We start from the raw sequence: 22,751 nt of genomic DNA, 5'->3' as shown, positions 1-22,751 counted from the left end.
ATATTGACTGAAAAACAAAAGATTGATCAATTGATGAAGTAGAGTAAAGAGCCCAAAGTATAATAGATCCACATAAATATAGTCAGCTAGGTCGATATAGGTTCATTGATTGTAGAAAATGTACCACCTAGGAGTAGGCTGTTGATAGTGGAGGTTTTGCATTTGTGAGGATGAGGGTATATAAGAATTCTCTGTACTTTCTGCTCAATTTTCTGTGACTTGAAACTGCTCTAAAAATATTCCATTAAAAAAAATCACATACATTTTTCTTTCATTACACAAGAATGATCACAAAAGAAAACATAAGAAATAGTGATTCATGAAATATATTATCATTAGAGTAGTTAAAGCTTTGCAACAATAAAAACAGAATTATAATCATGAATATTATTTTTAAAATAAAAATATTAGATAAATAAGAATTAGGTGGTACTTAAATAAAAACAAGTCATTGAAAAAACAAGATGATAAAGTACATGGTTGTGCCTTATTTTACCTATTGGGTTTTCACCACCCTCAGATATGGCCTTCCATGACCCTGACTTACACAGAATCCACACTTGGAGGGCAGTGGCCCATGGTTTAGCCTCCAGCACAATAACCTGCATCTGTGGAATCAGTAACCTGTAGACATTAACTCTGAAGAAATCACAGGAATTGGTTTCATGGATTTAAGAAGACATAAAATGGTTTATCTAATGTGTAACACGAACATGAAAATATCGACAAGAATAAAAATTACCTTTGACATATGAAAAGATGCTCAACATCACTAATTATTCAGTTTAGTTCAGTCACTCAGTCATGTCCGACTCTTTGCAACTCCATGAATCGCAGCACGCCAGGCCTCCCTGTCCATCACCAACTCCTGGAGTTTACCCAAACTCATGTCCATCGAGTTGGTGATGCCATCCAGCCATCTTATCCTCTGTTGTCCCTTTCTCCTCCTGCCCCCAATCCCTCCCAGCATCAGGGTCTTTTCCAATGAGTCAACTCTTCACATGAAGTGGCCGAAGTATTGGAGTTTGAGCTTTAGCATCAGTCCTTTCCATGAACACCCAGGACTGATCTCCTTTAGGATGGATTGGTTGGATCTCCTTGCAGTCCAAGGGACTTTAGAGAGTCTTCTCCAATGCCACAGTTCAAAAGCATTAATTCTTTGGCACTCAGCTTTCTTCACAGTCCAACTCTCACATCCATACATAACCACTGGAAAAACCATAGCCTTGACTAGATGGACCTTTGTTGGCAAAGTAATGTCTCTGCTTTTGAATATGCTGTCTAGGTTGGTCACAACTTTCCTTCCAAGGAGTAAGTGTCTTTTAATTTCATGGCTGCAATCACCATCTGCAGTGATTTTAGAGCTCCCAAAAATAAAAGCTGACACTGTTTCCACTGTTTCCCCATTTATTTCCCATAAAGTGATGGGACCAGATGCCATGATTTTAGTTTTCTGAATGTTGAGCTTTAAGCCAACTTTTCACTCTCCTCTTTCACTTTCATCAAGAGAAATGCAAATCAAAACTACAATGAAGTACCCCCCCTCACATAAGTCAGAAAGGCCATCATTAAAATGTCTACAAACAACAAATGCTGGAGAGGTATGGAAAAAAGGAATCCTCCTACACTGTTAGTGGGAATGTAGATTGGTGCAGTCACTACGGAAAACATTATGGCTGTTCCTCACAAAACTAAAAATAGAGTTGCCATATAACCTTGCAGTCTCATTCCTGGGCATATAACTATATGCCCAGACAAAACTATAATTTGAAAAGATACATGTACCTTAATCCTTGCAGCACTATTTACAATAACCAAGATATGGAAGGAATGCAGATGTCCATTGACATTTGGATGGATAGATAAAGAAGATGTGGTACATATATACAATGGAATACTACTCACCCATTAAAAAGAATGAAATAATACCATTTGTAGCTAGTTGATGGACCTATGGGGCTTTCCAGGTGTCTCAGTGGTAAAGAATCCGCCTGCCAATGCAAGAGACTTGGGTTTGATCCCTGGATTGGGAAGATTCCCTGGAAGAGAAAACAGCAACCCACTCCAGTATTCTTGCCTGGGAAACCCCATGAACAGAGAAGTCTGGCAGGCTACAGTCTATGAGGTCGCAAATGGTCGGACATGACTAAGCAACTGAACATGCATGCATGGATGGACCGAGAGATTATCATACTAAGTGAAGTAAATCAAAATGAGAAAGATGAAAACTCTATGATATTGAAGAGGAAAAGTTAAAATTTCACATAACCTCCTGCTTGTTCTGCCTCTGTAACTCAGCTTGCTCCTTGCAAAGTCTGGATCAAGTAGGTCATGTAGTCTCAGAAAGTGGGGCCTTACAATACAGGAGCTGGAGTTTAACTCACTCACCCTTGTCAGACTGTTTGCAATTGCCCAGGCCCTGCAAACCTGCTTAACCATGCCTGTCTGTGTAAAGATCAGGCATTCCCCTCCCCATCTTGACTGCTGTTCCCACGTGTGAAATCCCTTAGTTTAAACCAGACTATTAGTGGCTAGTGTTGCCCACTATAGTCTGTCTATAAAAACTCTGTAACCCCTTTGTTCAGGGCTCAGAGCTTGGAATGTTAACTTCTCTAGGCCCACCGGTGTAACAAACCTGAGCTCTACAACTCTTTGAGTGTGGTGCTTGGTTTCTCAATTACTGATTTCTAAAAAATATCACCTATATGTAAAATCTCAAATATGAGATAAATGAACTTATCTATGAAACAGAAACAGACTCATAGACATAAGAATGGACTGGTGGTTGCCAAGGGAAAGAGATAGTGGGGAAAGATGGACTGGAAGTGTGGGATTAGCAGATGCAATATAAAACAGAATCAGTTTGTTATGCAGTAGAAATCAACACAATCTTATAAATTAACTATACTTCAGTAAATAAAAATTTTAAAAAAGAATACATACCTTTGGAGAGAGTTCCAAGCTAGAGATGTAGTTAATGGGGTCAACAACATTTCAATAGTTGAAGTCCAAGGGCAAATCATACTTTTCAGGAATAACTACTATACAATAGGAAGAGGACCAAGATCCGGATCTCTGAATTAAGTTGTATGCATTTGAAGATAGACCATGAAGGAGAAAAGGAAAGGAAGTGGAAAGATACAATAAATCAGAAAAAAAGGAAAAAAATCTGGTGGAAATGTTTTGTATTTTTTTCTGCAGAAAAAAACAATATTAGGGCTATTGTTATTGTTCAGCTGCCAAGTCATGTCTGACACTCCTTTACCCCATGAATTGCATCATGCAAGGCTTCCCTGTCCTTCACTATCTCCCAGATACTCAAACTCATGTCTATTGAGTCAGTGATGCCATCCACCCATCCCATCCTCTGTCATCCCTTCTCCTCCTGCCTTCAATCTTTCCCAGCATCAGGGTCTTTTCCAATGAGTTGGGTCTTTGCATCAGGTGGTCAAAGTAGTGCAGTTTCAGCTTTAGCATCAGTCCTTCCAATGAATATTCAGGGTTGATTTCCTTTAGGATTGACTGGTTTGATCTCCTTGTTATCCAAGTGACTCTCAAGAGTATTCTCCAGCATCACAATTTGAAAGCATCCATTCTTCAGTGCTCAGCCTTCCTTATGGTTCAGCTCTCACACCGGTACATAACTACTGGAAAAATCATAGTTGGCTGAATGAAAATTAGATTGGAAAAGAGTGAAGAGTAAGTGAAAGAGAAATAAGTGGGGACAAACAGCAACTATTCTTTCATGGTGCAGAGGAAAGATGTTTATAAGAAAATATAGCCAAAAGAGTATTTACTTGTTTTTAGAAGAGTAATAATTAAATAAGTTTAAAAGTTGACTGTGAGAATGGCATTGAAGCATGTAAAATATCATGTATGAAATGAGATGCCAGTCCACGTTCGATGCACGATACTGGATGCTTGGGGCTGGTGCACTGGGACGACCCAGAGGGATGGTGTGGGGAGGGAGGAGGGAGGAGGGTTCAGGATGGGGAACACATGTATACCTGTGGCAGATTCATTTTGATATTTGGCAAAACTAATACAATTATGTAAAGTTTAAAAATTAAAAAAAAAAAAAAAGTTGATGGTGAGAAACTGGTAGAAAGTGAAAAAAGTTTCCAAGGGAAAGTGGGCTAATTCAAAGGAGGTGAGAGGAGTAGACAGGTTTGACTTTCCTGAAAGGAGGCCTCACTGAACTGGAAGGAAAGGCAATCAAGAATGTCTGGGATGCAGATACAATTTAGGGGTACAATGTATCTCAATCTGAAGGCACTTGTCTCTCAGGACTCTGCAGAATTGAATATGCCTTTGAGTCTACACAATATCTCCTTGTGGAATATGCTTTCCCATCTTACACCAACCACAACAAATTTAAATTCCAAGTTTTAAACCAATGAGGAATCAACCAGAGCTCTAACAGATGTCTCCTTAATTCAAAGAGAGTAAATTTTGTAATGTGATCAATTTTTGAAAACAAACAGCAGTCAGTCTTTATTACTTCAATAAACATTTGCAAGCAAAACTTTCCATCTAGATCAATAATGTTACCAAGGGGGCTAATGTGATATTTTGAGACAGGTCTATTATTTATCTGATTTTTCTTTTCTCACAAATGTCTTTGCTTAGGAACCAACATTTGTTTCTTAAAGCATTTCTCTGCTTCTGTAGCAATTTCGATTTGAAAACACAATAGGCTCTACAAACAATATAATTAGCTGCCCAGGGAAAGAGTGAACTTGCAAATGGACATGGACAGACCATATATGACAATAGAACTCTACCCATAACTTCTGCAACCATCAGCCAGAGAAGTCAGAGCTAGGTCAGTGAAGTCAACTTCCTTATTTTGTGCTCCTGCTTCCAATTTGAGAGCAATCAAAGAAAGACAAATGTGGTTCCCAAACCAAAAACTTAATGTATTCCATTTCTTGTTTGTCCACCTTTCAGTTCAGTTCAGTCACTCAGTCATGTCCGACTCTTTGTGACCCCATGGTCTAGTGGTTTTTCCTACTTTCTTCAATTTAAGTTTGATTTTTGCCTTGGAATAGGCCAAATAAGATTCTGCAACACTTGGCTTTGATTATACATATGTTGTATGAGTATCATTTGCACTTCTCAGTCATTTTAGTAATAATGTAGTATTTCCACTTTCTTAAATCACTTCTGGAAAAGTATAGGACAGCCACCACCATAATGCGATAGATTGTATGTGTGTGTGTGTGTGTGTGTGTGTGTATGTGTGTGTGTGTGAGTGCTTCCTTAGTGGCTTAGCAGTAAAAAATCTGCTTGCAGGTTTTGCAGGAGATGCAGGTTTGATCCTTGGTTCAGGAAGATGCCCTGGAGGAGGGTATGGCAACCCACTCCAGTATTGTTGCCTGGAGAATGCCATGGACAGAGGAGCCTGGTGGGTTACAGTCCATAGGGTTGCAAAGAAAGAGATGGACACTACTGAAGCAACGATCATGTATGCATGCATGACTACGTATGTGGGGGATAAAGTGTAATGCCTTTCCTGTTCTATGTTAATCTGTGTTAAATTCTTGACCTGCCTTTCTCATTGATCCTCTCAGCATTTCATACAGAGTCCTATCTTATTTTTGTTTTACAAAGATGAAATTAAAACTTAAGTGGGGGGGTTCTCACGGCCCTTCTCAGTGTCCATTCTCAAGACCATTTCACTTCATGACTATGTAAATGAATTAAGGCAGCATTTTCTCATCACAATAATTTGCCTTAGAGAAGATTTAATGCACCAATCAAGAATCTTACTAGAAGATGGACTCTTGCTCATATTAAAAACCCTGTATCAAAAATTGTTTTTAGTATTATACTTCTGTCACATATTTCCCACTTGGGACAATCCTAGTTCACTAATTAAGCAATTAGGTCATGGACTTCACCCTTCCACAAACTACAAGATTTGAGGGGGCTTGTTTCTGTTGCTGATTTTGGTTTTGATTTAATGCCACTATGGTACCACATTGTGGTAAGCTGGAAATTAATCTATAGAACATCTATATGATTTCTACATGTTTGCCTCATTATTGACTGTTCTAAGGTAAACATAAAAAGATAAGCCATCAAAACAAGATTCACCTGTAGTACCTATGAATTTAGGTGAACTTTTCTTTTCTTGGTATACTCAAACATCCCTTACCTGTCCTTACAGAATCCTTACCTGCCAAGTAGGGATCCTCCTTACTAACTTGTAAGCTGAACCCTGTAAGTCAAGTATCAAGTCAACTTTCCCAAGAAATCTTTGAAAGCATTAGTTCCCTAGAGTCAACTTTACTTCCTTAAAAGTTGCTAGGCATACCTGATTAAACCAGCCTTTATTCTCAAATATGACATTCTGGGCAAGGTTTTGATTGCATAATCAATTTTTCCAATTATATTCTGCTAAAAAGGAGGACCACTTCTTATTGAACTTATATAAATCTTATACTTCTATGCAAAATAAGAAGATTGAATAGAAGTTTCTGAATTGTGGGGTTTCCATGTTTTGATGCAAATTGTTATATGTCATGCAAAATAAGAAGACTGAATAGAAATTTCTGAATTGTGAGATTTCCACGTTTTGGGGGAAGAATCAGTAAGAATAATATATCATTTAAAGTGTTTCATTACAATTTACAAAAGCAGATTCTACTAAATTGTTATACATTGTTATGAATCTGTAGATGACAGACTTAAAATGATTGTAATTAATTTATTACCCATAATTTTCAAATGTGAGGATTCTGATGAGTTCATATCAAGAATAATCAACTGACATGAAATTTGGCTGTTTCTGGGGCATGCAAAATATAATAAAGTTAGATGGAAGGAAAAGCTTAAAACAAAATACCTATCAGTTCAGTTCAGTTCAGTTGCTCAGTTGTGTCCGACTCTATGCAATCCCATGAATTGCAGCATGCCAGGCCTCTTTGTCCGTCACCAACTCCTGGAGTTCACTCAAACTCACGTCCATTGAGTCGGTGATGCCATCCAACCATCTCATCCTCTGTTGTCCCCTTCTCCTCCTGCCCCCAATCCCTCCCAGCATCAGGGTCTCTTCCAATGAGTCAACTCTTCTCATGAGGTGGCCAAAGTATTGGAGTTTCAGCTTTAGCATCATTCCTTCCAAAGAACACCCAGGACTGATCTCCTTTAGAATGGACTGGTTGGATCTCCTTGCAGTCCAAGGGACTCTCAAGAGTCTTCTCCAACACCACAATTCAATAGCACCAATTCTTCGGTGCTCAGCTTTCTTCACAGTCCAACTCTCACATCCATACATGACCACTGGAAAAACCATAGCCTTGACTAGACAGACCTTTGTTGGTAAAGTAATGTCTCTGCTTTTGAATAAGCACACTAATTAAGCATATTTTCAAAAAAGATAGAGAAGGATACAGCTCATATATAAAAATGAATGAACATAATCTATAAGGGAAGTATCTTGACAAGTAACATATAATAATTGTGAGATGTTATATACATACTACACCACAGATAAACCAATAGTATCAAATAAAGAGATGCAGTGAATTTGGGGTAAGGCCTAGATATCTATATAGTTATAAAATTTCATAAGTAAATCTGATGTACATACCCATCTTAGAACCGCTGCTCTAAGATGCTAGAATAAAAATGAAAAATAAAGGTGTAGTCAAGTAAGCATTTTATAGAATAAATTATGACAAATGATTTTAATTCTACACTACCATTTGCCTGCTAAGTTGCGTCAGTCGTGTCCGACTCTGTGCGACCCCTAGACGGCACCCAACAGGCTCCTCAGTCCCTGGGATTCTCTAGGCAAGAATACTGGAATGGGTTGCCATTTCCTTCTCCAAGGAAATTAGGAGACCCAGGAATCGAACCTGCGTCTCCCGCATTGCAGGCAGACGCTTTACCATCTGAGCCACCAGGGAAGCTAATTAGGCCATTTGCCTAATATAATGCAAAGCACCACCAGGCCTCCAAAAACAAAGGAAAACTCAATGGAGCTATTTCATAGCATTTTAGTGCTTCTCCTAATGTTATAACATGTGGAAAGTGAGGGCATTAACAAACTCCTAAGCACTTCTTATGAAGTATATACTTTCTAAAATAGTTAAGTTAAAAGACATTTGACTTAAACAAATTTAACTTGGCTATGACTGAGAATTTCTGCTGATTTGACAACTCTTCCCACAAAATGCATCAATACTGATAAGTTAAAAAAAAACCCACACAAAAAAAACACTAGGGACTTCCCTAGCTGTCCAGTGGTTAAGACTCTGTGTTTCCACTGCAGGCGACTCAGGTTAAATCTCTGGTCAGGAAACAAAAATCTCACGTGCTGCAAGGCCAAAACACAAAAACTAATTACTCTTAGCACTCTCTCTTTATAAGATGAAGCAACAAATCTCTGTAAATTATCAGCTATCTTCTGGAGAATCTCTGAGTTTTAGGTGCAAAAGATACCCTAAAATTTTTCATTTATTTTTTTATTATACTTAGGATAGGATTTTATGAACCTGATAGTTAAAAAAAAAAAAAAAAGATGTTATCAAAGTTTCCAAATCAGAATCATGGGTGCCTGAGGGAAGAAAGTGGTTACATATTTAATCAAAGTGACAGTAAATATCTATAAGTAAACAAAAAAGGTAATATGATTGTTTAAAAAAGAATCTTAGGTATTTCATAAATGAAGAAACATTGTTTTCTTAAATAATAAAAAGGAGTAGTAATGACAATATAAAGCAGAAAAAAATTATTTCAGTATATCGCAGAGTGTTTGCTCTCTAGAGAGCTTATATAGGAAACTAAAATAATCCTTTGTAGTAGGTGGAATTCTAAAGATGTCCCCACAAGGTTCCTGTCCCTGGTGACTCAGTCAAATACTAATCTAGGTACTGCTACAAAGGGACTTTTCAGATGTAATTAAGGCTACTAATCAGCTGATTCTAAAAAAGGAGGTTTTTCTGGATTATCTGGGGAATGTCAGTATAGTCCCACAAGCCCTGAAAAAGAGAGGAGGAGAGAAAAGAAGAAATGAGGTAAAAGTGGAGGCAGAGAGAAGAAAAAAGGGATGCTGACCAGCCATTGCTGGCTTTGAAAAACTTTCAGTTCACTTCCAGGAAGGAAATAGAACTCGGTTCTACAGCTGTGAGGAACTGATTTGAACCAATAACCCATCAATAATAAGCTTAAAAGCTGATTCTTTCTCAGGTTCTCTGGAACGGAAGGCAGCCCTGCCGACACCCTGACTAGCCTGTAAGAATCTAAGACAACAACTGGATACGCCACGCTGTACCTGGACTTCTGATTTTACAGAACTGTAAATAGTAAATGAGTGTTTATTACCTCAAGACTACAAGTCTGTGGGACTGCCTTGGTGGTCCAGTGGCTAAGAGTCCATGCTCCCAATGCAAGAAGCTTGGGTTTGATCCCTGGTGGGGGAACCAGAACTCACAAGCCCCATCTAAGAGTTTGCATGCTGCAGCTAAAGATCTTGCATACCGCAGTGAAGATCGAAGCTCCCATGTGCCACATTATGACTCAGCAGAGCCCAATAAGTAAATAAAGAAATAAAAAATTTTAAAAATCAGTTGTCCACATATCCATTTTGAAAGCTGGAAGCCCAGGGTGCTGCAGTCCATGGGGTCACAAAGGGTTGTACATGACTTAGTGACCGAACTGAACTGATTAAAAAGTTTGTGGTAATTTACTATGGCGCCCATAGAAAATTAGTGCACCACTCATATTGTAGGCAAGGCAGTAAACAATATCACAAGTCAACACACTTGGCTAAATGTTAACGCATTTCATGATTCTTCAAACTATGGTAAATAAGCCAAGGCAAATAAATTTACTTTCCAAATTTTATCTTTAATTATGCTCTTTCCTGTTCCAAAAATCACCAAAACTTAATGTCTGATATCAACAGTCCTGTGTGTGTGTGCGCTCAGTTGCTCAGTTGTGTCTGACTCTTTGCAACCATAGCCCGCCAGTCTCCACTGTCCATGGGATTCTCCAGGCAAGAATACTGGAGAGGGTTGCCATTTCCTTCTCCAGAGGAGCTTCCCAACCCAGGGATTGAAACTGTGTCTCCTGTATCTCCTTCAGTGCAGGCGGATTATTTACCACTGAGTCACCAGGGAAGCCTGAGGTGTCCTGTGAGATCAGAATTAATTTCATGGTAATACCAAGATATTATTAACATAAAATGTGTTCATTGTTGCTATTTTTAAATGAACCAATACATGAAATATTAGAATTTCTCCATTTCAGTTCCAGACCACTTATATTATCACTTCTAACCACAGTAATTAATTTCTATTTTATAATAGTGTAGAAAACTGAACTCTGCATCTTGCACCAGCATTTTAAGAGATACTTTAAAAAATACTGCAGTACTTTTCAGTATTTATAACAACTGTATAAAACCTTAAACATCCCTCATACAACTTCTCAAAGTGGCAAAAATGAATACATTTATTAACATGTATCAAAGATACAGCTTCTCTGGGGCATATAAATTGGAAAAGAAAAGTATGTGAATGTACAATTATGCTAATAGTCAAGCTTCTTAGAAATGACCTAAACAGCCAATAATTCCTCATTAAATATTTTAATTTAATATCAGTACCTGTTACTGATAAGTTACTCAAAGATACTAAAAAAGTACATTCGAGCCTTGCAGTAGAACTTAGCTACCATATCAAAAATCCATATGAAGAAAGGAGGAAAAGAAGGCTGCAGCTCATGGGTAAGGGAAAGACCTTGGAACTGACTTCTTCAGCTTCCATCAGGTTTTTAGATTACTGAAGTCCTTTCAAACATCTCAACTGCAGTCTCATGAGACACCCTGAGCTAGAAACACCTGGTGAAGCCATTCCTAGATTCCTAACCTCAGAGACTACGTGAGCCATTATGCATTTGTTTTTTAAGCTGCTGTGCATGTTTTGGAAGAATTTATATGCAGCAATAGCAATAGCTAACATACACATGGGCAACAAGAGGCATCATGATTGTTGAAAGGTCTCAGTAATACACAATAATGTTCACAATAATGTTCAGCTTGGCTGGTAGATCATTTGCCCTTTTTTAATATGTTAATTTCTCAACAGCACTAAAAAATCTAGACTCATCCTTTGTTCATTTTCATCTTTACAATCTTTAAGAAATGTCAATTCAAGTGCTGTTAAGCAAATAATCATTTAAACCAATTTTCATGGTGTAATTCCTTCCCAAAGAAACAAGTTGTTTTTTTTTTTTTTAAATGGGCAGTAGACAAATGTGATTTCTATTCAGTGAACACATCGCTGAAATGTACTCCTATCTGAACTGACAGTTTATTGACAGGTGATCTGACAAAACAGCTTATCTTTTTTATGGGCCAAACCTATTACATATAAAGAAAATCCACATACATATTTGTCATTTCTAAATGCTTCAACAAATAGCAATAAAAGTCTTCCTTTTTTTCTTCTCTTTTTGTTTGCTTTCAACTAGATTTTGTTTGTAGCAACTTTTGACAGTGCAAAGAATGTGAGAATGAGGATCTAAAAATGATCAAGTAATTCCATAATCCTCGCACACTGCACATGATACAAAGTGAAGATAATGTATACTGTAATAATCTACTTAATCTTTCTGTTGTTTACACTTTAAGCAATAACTTTCTTTGTGAGAGTATTAATTAAAAATGAGAATTCACACATATTGGGTCCTAGGAGAATCATAGATTAAAAAAATTTTTTTTTGCTTTATTTTTTGGAAAGGCCTTGCTTGTGAAATAAAACCCTAGTTATTTGTTTTCAGTTTAATTTTGACAGTTTTACAACCAAATAAAGAAACGGTCTCTCCTTAATTTTCTAACATTGTTTTCAAGATAAATGGAGTGATCCACAGTCAGACTGGAAAAAGTAACATTCCTTTATTCAAGCTGGCATTACCTATGAACAGAATGTGAAAGTGTTAGTCACTCAGTTATATACAATTCTTTGTGACCCCATGGACTGTAGCCCCCAGATTCCTCTGTCCATGGAATTCTCCAGGCAAGAATTCTGGAGGAGATTGCCATTCCCTCCTCCAGGGGATCTTCTCAATCCAGGGATTGAACCTGGGTCTCCTGAATTACAGGCAGATTCTTTACCTTCTGAGCCACCAGTGAAGCCCAGAATACTTGAATTTTAAGACTTTTCAGTCATTTCACCATTTTTTGTTATAGAAACAAGATGTACCGGGATTTAATGAGAGCTCTATGTTAAATCTAGAAAAGACAAAAACACTAAATCTGAACAAACAAAAATTATGAAACAACCTCAGTCTTATCATTTTTTGTCACTTATTAAATTTATAACCTTAAATAAGAATAACTTCTCTGTAAATTACTTTCTTTAAATGTTCAAAGGAAATCCTGATTCTTGTCCTATTTACTTCAAAAAAGTTTATGTCAATCAAGGGAAATAGCATCAGATTTGGGAAGTATTGAGCAACATACATATTTAATAATAGCTGTATTGATTTACTCAATCTGAGTGAGGGAAGTCCTACATCTTGAGGGCAATCTCTCCATGTATATTCTATACATTAACTGAAAGATGTTCTTGTGAATTTTGATAATCATTTCACTTGTTAAAATGCAATATTATCTGATTATTTTGTCTTGGCTTATCTAAATTTCAAAATATCCCAATATATGAAAAATTTTGCAACCAGATTTTGAGTATGTAAAATGTACCTGGCACTGTCTTAAGTATTTTTCCTAAGATATTTCATTTAATATTTTTACATATGAAATTGACACATGCACTGATAGCAAAAATTGACATCAAGTTGCCTCTGCAACTGATCCAAATGTTACATTTTATTCCCTAACTTGTGCCCTTCACTCCATTTGACATGTTTCGTCATTGCTCTGTGATGATGTTCGCTTCAACTCTATTCTCTTCCTTCACGCGTTAACACCACTTAACTGTTCTCCCCTATCTCTTTCACCTGTTCAACTCCTACCATTTTTAACAGGTTTTTAAAATGGCCTTTGTTTTCTCTACTATCCTCAAACCATTTCCCACAAACAGCTCTAAATAAGTGTGCTTTTGTGAGATATTGTATCCTGGACAACAGCCTGCTTCCTGGAAATCTTTTTCCAAATTGAAAATCAGCCCTCCCCCTCCCCCTTTCAGAGTTATCTACTGGCCAAACTTCTCAGAGGCCCTTCAGGATATAACAATCATTCAGTCCTCAGCATATGAGGCAAGTCACATTAGTGGCTTTAGAAACCTAGTATGTCTGAAGAAAGACTAATGTGCTCTGATTAAAAAAAAATTTTTTTTTCCTACTCATCATCTCTTTTTCTCCCCATCACTATTTTGTCTTTGCTTGTAGTTCTGTCTCTTTGTTGCTTTCTTGGTACTAAGGTTTGTATTTCTTTTGTTTGGGTCTCTTTGTGACCTCCTCTGACAGTCTGTCCGTTTACTTTCCCAGATGTCCATCTCATCCAACACTCTTTCTCTGCTAGCTCTCTCTCCCTTCTCTTAAATTCCTCTCAGGTTACAGTGAAGCCTCTTGAAGCCATTTAAGAGGTGGTGGAAAGTTTCTGCACAGTAACTTACATTAAAAAACAAGATTCAGGAACTGCTATTAATAAGTTAAGGCGGTGCTCTAGGGTCAGCCAGTGCTACTGGAGCAGCATATTTAAATACTTTTCCTCATTTATAAACCCAGCTGGAACTCCAACACTGATTTCTTCTTTAATTTCTTTCTCAGTTTCCAAGACTGAGTGGGACAAGTTACCTCACTTGGTGCTGTTCTCATTCTCTCAGTGAGACCTCACAAACTGAGCCACTCAGAGATCAATCTGCGATAGCTGGGGACGCAATTTAATTTTTTTTTTGTCTTTTTGGGCACTTATAAGAGGATTTCCCTTTAAGTACCTTCAGCTTTTTGGTAGGAAGATCTGACTTCTTATGGGAGACTAGCATTTTCCTGATTTCCTATCAATAATAAGAACAAAGAACTAAAACTATACTTTTCAATTAACCTATAAGCAGATTCTTTACTATCTAACAATTTTTATCTTTATTTTTTTCATTGTTTTTTAGTACTGGGTGCTAGGTGTAAGACTGGAAGAGCAATATCAATCTCAGACCAGTTGGGCATCTATTATGTAGATGAAGGTCCCGATAAAGATGCTGGAATCCTGGGGTGAGGAGGACATCTCCAGGATTTTCAGTCTTCATGTGTCTTTGCATACCGCACAAGGACTTTTTTGAGAAGATTCAGCACTTAGTGTGGAATAAACACCACTATTTCTTATTACAAGCATTCCTATTTTCATCTTTCTAAACAGGGGAGCAAGTACACATTAAAATCCTTCCTCGGCTTACGTTAACTTTCTGCCTACTGATTTGGAGTCTTTGGCAGAATTGGTACTGTCTGTACTCTCATATAATTTTCCGTGTATTGTTTTCTTAACAGTTTTATTGGGACATAATTGAATATGATACCATTTGCACTGAGGATATTCAATAGCTTTTTTGTATTTACCGAGTTGTTCAACCTCGACACAATCTAATTTTAAACCCTCTTGGCCATCCCTTCAATTAAACTCAGTTAATTGAAATGGGGTTTAGTTAATTTAATTAAGCAACCACTAATCTCTTTGTGTCTCTGGATTTGCATCTTCTGGATATTTCACATGAAATAAATCATACAGTTGTGCCTCTTTGTATGTGGCTTTTTCACTTGGCATAATATTTTCAAATTTACCCATGTTATAGCCTGTATCAGTGCTTCACTCTTTTTTATAGCCAAAATATATTCCAGTCCATGGATATGCCGCATCTTCTTTGTTTATTCACAGTTTATCATCGTCTGGAGTCTTTTGACTTTTGGTTATTATGAATAATGCTGCTGTAAACTTTTGTGCACTAGTTTTTGTGTGGACGTATGTTTCCATTTCTTTCGAGAAGTTTATATCCAAGTTGGAAGAGGTGAAAATGTCTTTTGCTCCTGACTATACAAAATAGTACAATAGCATACTAGGATACAATAGTATTTCATTATTTTACAAAATGTACTTATTTATTAAACCTTACTCCTAAAAATAGATCCTAAGCATAAATTTTAAAAATATATTTTGGAAAATATTAATCATACTTTAATATCTTGGTTGAAATAAATGAAAAATTCCTAAATATCTAATAATAATATAAATTAAAAGACCCACAAAACATATAGCAATAAACTAAGAAAGCCACAAATTTGGTATCTATAAAGTTTCTTTAGAGGCATAAAAAATGATAAATATGTGAAATGCATATAAATTACAGTTTTCCTTTCTTTAGACTTGTACATGTGGACAAATCAAAACTAAAGGCAGGGGTTTCATTAGGATAGGGAATGAATCAATTATTTTTTTCAGCTTTTAGAAGTATTAATTTCTTGCTTTTATGGGTATGAACTTTCAGTTATGCAAGAAGAGTAAGTTTCAAAGATCTGTACAAACATAGTGTCTAGAATTAACAATAGGGTGCTGTGCATTTTCAAAATTGTTAAGAGGGTAGACATCATGTTAAGTGCACTTACCACAATAAAAACACAAAATGATGGAAAGTAGGACAAATGGAACCCTATCAAATTTCTCAAATAGCGTAATTGTATGCATATGTATGTGTGTGTGTGTTTGTACTTTTTTTTACTTCACCAGAAGGAGATTCTGATTTTGTAGTGGTTATGGGTTGAATAGTTTAGCCACCTGATGCAAAGAGCCGGATCATTGGAAAAGACCCTGGTGCTGGGAAAAATTGAGTACAGGAAAATGGGGTGATAGAGGATAAAATGGTTAGATAAAATCACCAACTGAATGGACAGGAGTTTGAGCAAGCTCCAGGAGATAGTGAAGGACAGGGAAGGCTGGCATACTGCAGTCCATGGGATCATCAAGACTGAAAAACATGGTTTGAACTGTGTCCCCACAAATCTATGTTGAAGTCCTAATCCTCAATACTTCAGAATGTCTCCTTTGGAAATTGGATTGTTGCAAATGTATTTGGCTAAGGTGAGACCATGTGGCTTCCTTGATTTCTCATTTGGTAAAGAACCCACCTGCAATGCAGGAGATGCCAGTTCGATTCCTGGGTTGGGAAGATCCCCTGGAGAAGGGAAAGTCTACCTGCTCCAGTATACTGGCCTGGAAAATTCCATGGACTGTATAGTCCATTGGGTCACAAAGAGTCACACATGACTGAGTGACTTTCACTTTTCACTCTAGGTGAGGCCATACTGGAATAGCCTGGGCTCCTATCTCAATCTGATTGCTTTGCTTGGTGTCTTTATATAAAGAAGTAGAAAGACACACAAAAGGGTAATCACTTCAGTTCAGTTCAGTTGAGTCGCTCAGTTGTGTCCGACTCTTTAGGACCCCATGAATCACAACACACCAGGCCTCCTTGTCCATCACCAACTCAAGGAGTTCACTCAAACTCATGTCCATCGAGTCAGTGATGCCATCTAGCCATCTCATCCTCTGTTGTTCCCTTCTCCTCCTGCCCCCAAATCCCTCCCAGAATCAGGGTCTTTTCCAATGAGTCAATGCTTCGCATGAGGTGGCCAAAATATTGGAGTTTCAGTTTCAGCATCAGTCCTTCCAATGAACACCCAGGACTGATCTCCTTTAGAATGGACTGGTTGGATCTCCTTGCAGTCCAAGGGACTCTCAAGAGTCTTCTCCAACACCACAGTTCAAAAGCATCAATTCTTCAGCTCTCAGCCTTCTTCACAGTCCAACTCTCACATCCATGCATGACCACTGGAAAAACCATAGCCTTGACTACACGGACCTTTGTTGGCAAAGTACTGTCTCTGCTTTTGAATATGCTATCTAGATTGGTCATAACTTTCCTTCCAAGGAGTAAGCGTCTTTTAATTTCTTGGCTGCAATCACCATCTGCAGTGATTTTGGAGCCCCCAAAATAGTCTGTCACTGTTTCCATTGTTTCCCCGTCTATTTCCCATGAAGTGATGGGACCAGATGCCATGATCTTAGTTTTCTGAATGTTGAGCTTTAAGCCAACTTTTTCACTCTCCTCTTTCAGTTTTATCAAGAGGCTTTTTAGTTCCTCTTCACTCTCTGCCATAAGGGTGGTGTCATCTGCATGTCTGAGGTTATTGATATTTCTCCTGGCAATCTTGATTCCAGCTTGTGCTTCTTCCAGCCCAGCATTTCTCATGATGTACTCTGCATAGAAGTTAATAAGCAAGGTGATAATATACAGCCTTGACATACTCCTTTTCCTATTTGGAACCAGTCTGTTGTTCCATGTCCAGTTCGAACTGTTGCTTCCTGAGCTGCATATAGGTTTCTCAAGAGGCAGGTCAGGTGGTCTGGTACTCCCATCTCTTTCAGAATTTTCCACAGTTTGTTGTGATCCACACAGTCAAAGGCTTTGGCATAGTCAATAAAGCAGAAATAGATGTTTTTCTGGAACTCTTGCTTTTTCAATGATCCAGCGGATATTGGCAATTTGATCTTTGGTTCTTCTGCCTTTTCTGAAACCAGCTTGAACATCTGGAAGTTCACGGTTCATGTACTGCTGAAGCCTGGCTTGGAGAATTTTGAGCATCACTTTACTAGCGTGTGAGATGAGTGCAGCTGTGTGGTAGTTTGAGCGTTCTTTGGCATTGTCTTTCTTTGGGATTGAAATGAAAACTCTCCTTTTCCAGTCCTGTGGCCACTGCTGAGTTTTCCAAATTTGCTGGCACATTGAGTGTAGCACTTTCACAGCATCATATTTCAGTATTTGAAATAACTGGAATTCCATCACCTCTACTAGCTTTGTTCGTAGTGATGCTTTCTAAGGCCCACTTGACTTCACATTCCAGGATGTCTGGCTTAGGTCAGTGATCACACCATTGTGATTATCTGGGTCATGAAGATCTTTTTTGTACAGTTCTTCTGTGTATTCTTGCCACCTCTTCTTAATATTTTCTGCTTCTGTTAGGTCCATATCATTTCTGTCCTTTATCGAGCCCATCTTTGCATGAAATGTTCCCTTGGTATCTCAATTTTCTTAAAGAGAGCTCTAGTCTTTCTCATTCTGTTGTTTTCCTCTATTTCTTTGCATTGATCGCTGAGGAAGGCTTTCTTATTTCTCCTTGCTATTCCTTGGAACTCTGCATTCAGATGCTTATATCTTTCCTTTTCTCCTTTGCTTTTCGCTTCTCTTCTTTTCTGAGCTATTTGTAAGGCCTCCTCAGACAGCCATTTCACTTTTTTGCATTTTTTTTCCATGGGGATGGTCTTGATCCCTGTCTCCTATACAATGTCACGAACCTCCGTCCATAGTTCATCAGGCACTCTGTCTATCAGATCTAGTCCCTTAAATCTATTTCTCACTTCCACTGTATAATCATAAGGGATTTGATTGAGGTCATACCTGAATGGTCTAGTGGTTTTCCCCACTTTCTTCAATTTATGTCTGAATTTGGCAATAAGGAGGGTAATTGCAACATGAAAATGGAAACAGATTGTAGCTATGCTACCACAAGACAAAGAATGCTTGGGGCTAACAGAAAGAAAGAAGAAAGGCAGGATCTTCTCCTCGAGGCTTCAAAGGCATCATGGCCCTGCTGAGACCTTAATTTCAGAATTCCGCCCTCCAGAACTGGGAGACAATAAGTATCTGTTATCTTAAACAGATTTTCAGGGTACATTTTTATAGCAGCTTAGGAAAATAATTTAGTAGTCTTAAGGTCTGTAGTATCACTTACCAGACAGATAGCTGTTGCCCAGGTATGGCATAACATAGCTGTTAAGAGCAGAAGCACGGGTGTATCATGGTTGCAACATGGCAAACTTAGGAAGCCAGATTCTGGGGTTCAAATGGCATCTCTGCCACTTCCTGCATGTCTGCTCTTATTGTTGTGTTGTTATTCAGTCGTTAAGTCATATCTGACTCTTTGTGACCCTATGGACTGCAAAACACCAGACTTCCCTGTCCTTCACTATCACCCAGAGTTTGCTCAAACTCATGTCCATTGTGGCGGTGATGCTATCTAACCATTTCATCCTCTACCGCCCCCTTTTCCTTTTGCATTCAATCTTTCCCAGCATCGGCATCTTTTCCAATGAATTGGGTCTTTGCATCAGATGGCCAAACTGTTGAAGCTGCAGCTTCAGCATCAGTCCTTCCAACAGATATTCAGGGTTAATTTCCTTTAGGATTGACTGGTTTGATCTCCTTGCAATCCAAAGGACTCTCAGGAGTCTTCTCCAGCACCACAATTCAAAAGCATTAGTTCTTTGGCGCCCAGCCTTCTTTATGGTCTAACTCTCACATCCATACATGACTACTGGAAAAACAATAACACTGACTCATATGGACTTTTGCTGGCAAAATTATGTCTCTGCTTTTTAATATGCCCTCTAGATTTGTCATAGCTTTCCTTCCAAGGAGCAAGCGTCTTTTAATTTCATGGCTGCTCTTATATAGATTATGTAATTTATCTGTGATTTAGTTCCTCATCTGTTAAATGCAAACAAGAATAATAACAAAATAGCAAGACTTACCTCAGAACTTTATTATGAAGACTAAATGAATACTTAAAACAGCTGTTGTTGTTTAGTTGCTAAGTTGAATCTGTCTCTTGTGACCCCATGGACTGCAGTCTGCCAGCCTCCTCTGTCCATTGGATTTCCCAGGCAAGACTACTGGAGTGGGTTGCCATTTCCTTCTCCAGGGGTCTTCCTGACCTAGGGGTTGAATCTGAGTCTCTTACAGTGGCAGGTGGATTCTTTACCACTGAGCCACCAGGGAAGCCAACTTATAGCTGTGCCTGGCCTAAATTAGTGCTACATGACGCTGTTACTATTAACCTCTTGGTAGTTTGGTTCTCCCATCTAAACTGAGATTATAAGAGTACCTGTTATACGTTAGAGGGTACAGAGTGCTTAAAACAGTATTCAAAAGATTAGTAAAAGCTCAAATATTAGCTGTTATTTTTTGTAAGTTACAAATACATACTAGGTGTTCCGAAAGTCTTTGCTAAATGAATAAATAGATGAAGTAAGTGTAATGTGAAGTGTATTTTAATATTATTGTTGTCTTATTTCATAAATCACTTTCTACTTTTATGCTAATAATTTGTGTATGTGCCATAGCCCCTAGTGTATTATATGTTGAAATGGTCATCTCATTTTATTTGTGACTGATGAATATAAGTTTAGTCTATGAAATTTCTCATTCTTAGATAAAGAGATCATTGTTTTTTATTTCTTATTTTTATTTCCTTATTTCTCTTATATATAAAATGGGGATATTGTCCTAAATAATCTCTCAGGTCCTTTCATACTATGAATATTTCATAACTCTGATATTCTGAAGATTAAAGTCTGGGATATTAAAGTCTGAGTCTTCTTTGCAGACCAATAGTTTGAAGCAGTCTATTTAGAAAATTGTTGTTGTTTAGCCACTAAGTCGTATTCACCTCTTTTGCAATCCCTTGGACTGTAGCCCACCAGGCTCCTCTGTCCAAGGAATTTTTCAGGCAAGAATACTGGAGTGGGTTGCCATTTCCTTCTCCAATTAGCAAAATACAATAATTTAAACAAAAATATCTCTATAAGGGCTCAAAAAAAGGGTTGAGCTGCCGGAAAAACAAACAAAAAAACATACATTAGGATCAATCAACAGAGATTACCTAATCAATAGAATGGAAAGAAAAAATAAGGGGAAATGAACAGAGTCTTAAAGAAGTATGGAGTACCAGTAATGTATACCCATGTAAACAATGAAAAATCCAGAAGAGGAAAGAGAGAAAAAGACAGAAAATTTATTTGAAGAAATTATGACTGGAATCTTTCTAGATTTGATGGAAAACATTAATTTTCAACTCCTCCAACACAACAAAATTGTCCCCAACACAACAAAATCTTTATCTAGACATATAATACTCAAACTATTGAAAGCCAAAGACAGAGAAAATTTTGAAAGAAGAAAGAAAAAATGACTTTTAACGTACAAGCGAATCTCTTAACAATGGACTTTTTATTAGAAGCATTGAAGGTCAGAAGACTTTGCAATGACATATTCAAAGTGCAGTGACATATTCAAAGTGCTAAAAGAAAAACCTGTGGATCAATAAACCTGTACCTAGCAAAACTTTAAAAAGTGAAAGGAAAATAAGACATTTCCAGATAATCAAGTCTCCTTAATGAAGCTTCCCAGGTTCTTTCTCCCTACATTGGACATGCTTTGGCCCGCATTAACATCTTAGGTCTTAGCAGAGGTGTGTGGTCATGTCATTTACACAGAAAATGCCATTTAGGCTGTAAATCATCCCCATTTTATACTTAGAAAAGTACATAGCTTATACCACATTTTCCAGACAGCTGTACCCAAGAAGTCCAGAAGTTTCCGTTGTTTGTTTGTTTGTTATATCAGGAGCAGTTTTAAACAACATCACATATTGTACTGAAAGCAACTGATAGAAAAGGGATCTCCTGTGTGTCAGTAGCAAGTTTATAAGATGGTAAGATTGAATCACCTGCCTTCTTTCTTTCCCCTGGGCTTTCCTCAAAATGGGAAAAAGCACCTATATCTCAGACCTTTCCTTTCATAGTGCTGAAATGTTGATGTCAAATTATCCACAAAATGACCCATCAGAATCCTTTGGACAGAAAGTGTACATGCTGCAAATGTCTGGAGAAAAAGAGCTGAACCATTAGTGCTGGTAATTGTCCATCTATATTCTTCTCACATCAGTGAAAGAATAGATTTCTTTGCACTTGCCAAGTATAAGCATATTATAGATTCATACTATAAGTGATTAAATTAAAACATTTTCATTTCACTGAAAACTCAAACAATGCAAGACCTTTGCAAAATTAAATAAAACTCGGCTTCTGTTGGTCACTGTAATTATCTTATTCTGGAACACTATGTGTAATTGAGTTTTGAATTGAAGTCAGTAGAGCAAGTCTGTCAAAATCAATTCAATTGATTTTCATTTATGCAGATGCATTGAGTTCTACAGTGGTTGAAGTTCTTTACTGAATGGATTAGATTCCAGATGAAGACCAGTTTTTCATATTCCAAATCTTTCACACCCCAAAACTTTCCATAGATATTTTGAAAACTTTCCTGGACAAATAATAAGGCAAGTATGCTTACACTAGGCTAAGCAATTACTTCTAAAATTAAAAATATTGAGTTAACTTTTTAAAATGGAATTACTAAGAATGTAAAATACAAATAACTCTAATAGGAATTTTTCAAAAATATAGAATATTTATGTAACATAAAATAGGGATAGACCAAAATGTTAAACATCAATTGGCTGTGGTCTGGAGTTGCCAGGGATCATCCTGAGGCCAAATAAAGACAAGCAAAATGAAGAGATCAATTTTTTTTTAAATTAAGCATCAGTTGTCAAATTTTATCTTTATAAAAGTAAAAGCTTCTAGAAAAAAGTTTTTTCAAACTTGCTTTTGGAAAAAAATAGCTATTCAGATGAAATTACTTAGTTTACATTATTCCAATGCGTTGATTTAACATCTATTAAATTAACCACTAATGATTTAGCATAAAATCTTAAATTATCTGAGATGGAATGAAGGGGCAATAGAAAGCAATTTTTAAAATACCTTACATCGATTCAACTAGACACAATTATTTTTATGTGCCATCTCATATAGAGTAATTGGAGCATAGTATTACCTCATTTATTATCACTTACATGAATAAGGAGTTCCATATCCAATGAAGTATGTATCC

The sequence above is a fragment of the Bos mutus genome, chromosome 8 (genome assembly GCF_027580195.1).
Source record: "Bos mutus isolate GX-2022 chromosome 8, NWIPB_WYAK_1.1, whole genome shotgun sequence".
Taxonomy (NCBI): Eukaryota; Metazoa; Chordata; class Mammalia; order Artiodactyla; family Bovidae; genus Bos; species Bos mutus.
Note: the sequence above shows the minus strand (reverse complement) of the source record.